The sequence below is a fragment of the Drosophila suzukii genome (genome assembly GCF_043229965.1).
Source record: "Drosophila suzukii chromosome X unlocalized genomic scaffold, CBGP_Dsuzu_IsoJpt1.0 scf_Xc, whole genome shotgun sequence".
NCBI lineage: Eukaryota > Metazoa > Arthropoda > Insecta > Diptera > Drosophilidae > Drosophila > Drosophila suzukii.
Window position 1 is genome coordinate 1639223 of NW_027255894.1, and position 2424 is coordinate 1641646.

The following is a 2424-nucleotide window of genomic DNA, read 5'->3' on the forward strand; positions in this document are numbered from 1 at the left end:
TATAGGCTTGTGGAGTGATTATGTTGTTTTCTGCATTAAAATATGTAACTTTAAGGGTAGTAAAAAAAAAGCGTTTTTATGTCATTGATTTTAATTTTGCAAAGGTTTACTGAAATGGGCCTTCTTTCCATCTTTAAAAGCCCATAACCTGGTCAAAATATATGACCGTTTTTATGTCATTGATTTCAATTTAGCGAAGGTTTACTGAAATGGGCCTTCTTTCCATCTTTAAAAGCCCATAACCTGGTCAAAAGGACTCGGATTTCGATATGGCATACCTTTCTAGGCTTGTGGAATGATTATGTTGTTATCTGCATTAAAATATATAACTTCAAAGATAGTAAAAAATATGACCGTTTTTATGTCATTTATTTTAATTTTGCGAAGGTTTACTGAAATGGGCCTTCTTTCCATCTTTAAAAGCCCATAACCTGGTCAGAAGGACTCGGATTTCGATATGGCATTCCTCTATGGGCTTGTGGAATGATTATGTTGTTATTTCCATTAAAATATATAACTTTAAAGGTAGAAAAAAATATGATCGTTTTTATGTGATTGATCTTAATTTTGCAAAGGTTTTCTGAAATGGGCATTCTTTCCATCTTTAAAAGCCCATAACCTGGTCAAAAGGACTCGGATTTCGATATGGCATACCTCTATGGGCTTGTGGAATGATTATGTTGCTATCTGCATTAAAATATATAACTTTAAGGGTAGTAAAAAAAACCGTTTTTATGTCATTGATTTTAATTTTGCAAAGCTTTACTGAAATGGGCCTTCTTTCCATCTTTAAAAGCCCATAACCTGGTCAAAAGCACTCGGATTTCGATATGGCATACCTCTATGGGCTTGTGGAATGATTATGTTGTTATCTGCATTAAAATATATATCTTTAAGGGTAGTAAAAAATATGACCGTTTTTATGTCATTGATTTTAATTTTGCAAAGGTTTACTGAAATGGGCCTTCTTTCCATCTTTAAAAGCCCATAACCTGGCCAAAATGACTCGGATTTCGATATGGCATACTTCTATGGGCTTGTGGAATGATTATGTTGTTATCTTCATTAAAATATATAACTTTAAAGGTAGTAACATATATGACCGTTTTTATGTCATTGATTTTAATTTAGCGAAGGTTTACTGAAATGGGCCTTCATTCCATCTTTAACAGCCCATAACTTGGTCAAATGAACTCGGATTTCGATATGGCATACCTTTATAGGCTTGTGGAATGATTATGTTGTTATCTGCATTAAAATATATAACTTTAAAGGTAGTAAAAATATGACCCTTTTTATGCCATTGATTTTAATTTTGCGAAGGTTTACTGAAATGGGCCTTCTTTCCATCTTTAAAAGCCAATAACTTGGTCAAATGAACTCGGATTTCGATATGGCATACCTTTATAGGCTTTTGGAATGATTTTGTTGTTATATGCATTAAAATATTTAACTTTAAAGGTAGTAAAAAATTTGACCGTTTTTATGTCATTCATTTTAATTTTGCGAAGGTTTACTGAAATGGGCCTTCTTTCATCTTTCAAGCCAATAACTTGGTCAAATGAACTCGTATTTCGATATGGTATACGTTTATGGGCTTGAGAATTGATTATGTTGATATCTGCATTAAATTATATAACTTTAAATGTAGTTAAAAATATGACCGTTTTTATGTCATTGATTTTAATTTTGCGAAGGTTTGCTGAAATGGGCCTTCTTTCCATCTTTAAAAGCCAATAACTTGGTCAAATGAACTCGTATTTCGATATGGCATACCTTTATAGGCTTGTGGAATGATTGTGTTGTTATCTGCATTAAAATATTAAACTTTAAAGGTAGTTAAAAATATGACCGTTTGTATGTCATTGATTTTAATTTTGCAAAGGTTTACTGAAATGGGCCTTCTTTCCATCTTTAAAAGCCCATAACTTGGTCAAATGAACTCGGATTTCGATATGGCATACCTTTATAGGCTTGTGCAATGATTATGTTGTTATCTGCATTAAAATATATAACTTTAAAGGTAGTTAAAAATATGGCCGTTTTTATGTAATTGATTTTAATTTTGCAAAGGTTTACTGAAATGGGCCTTCTTTCCATCTTTAAAAGCCCATATCCTGGTCAAAAGGAATCGGATTTCGATATGGCATACCTATATGGGCTTGTGGAATGATTATGTTGTTATCTGCATTAAAATATATAACTTTAAAGGTAATAAAAATATGACCGTTTTTATGTCATTGATCTTAATTTTGCAAAGGTTTACTGAAATGGGCCTTCTTTCCATCTTTAAAAGCCCATAACCTGGTCAAAAGGACTCGGATTTCGATATGGCATACCTCTATGGGCTTCAGGAATGATTATGTTGATATCTGCATTAAAATATATAACTTTAAATGTATTAAAAAATATGACCGTTTTTAT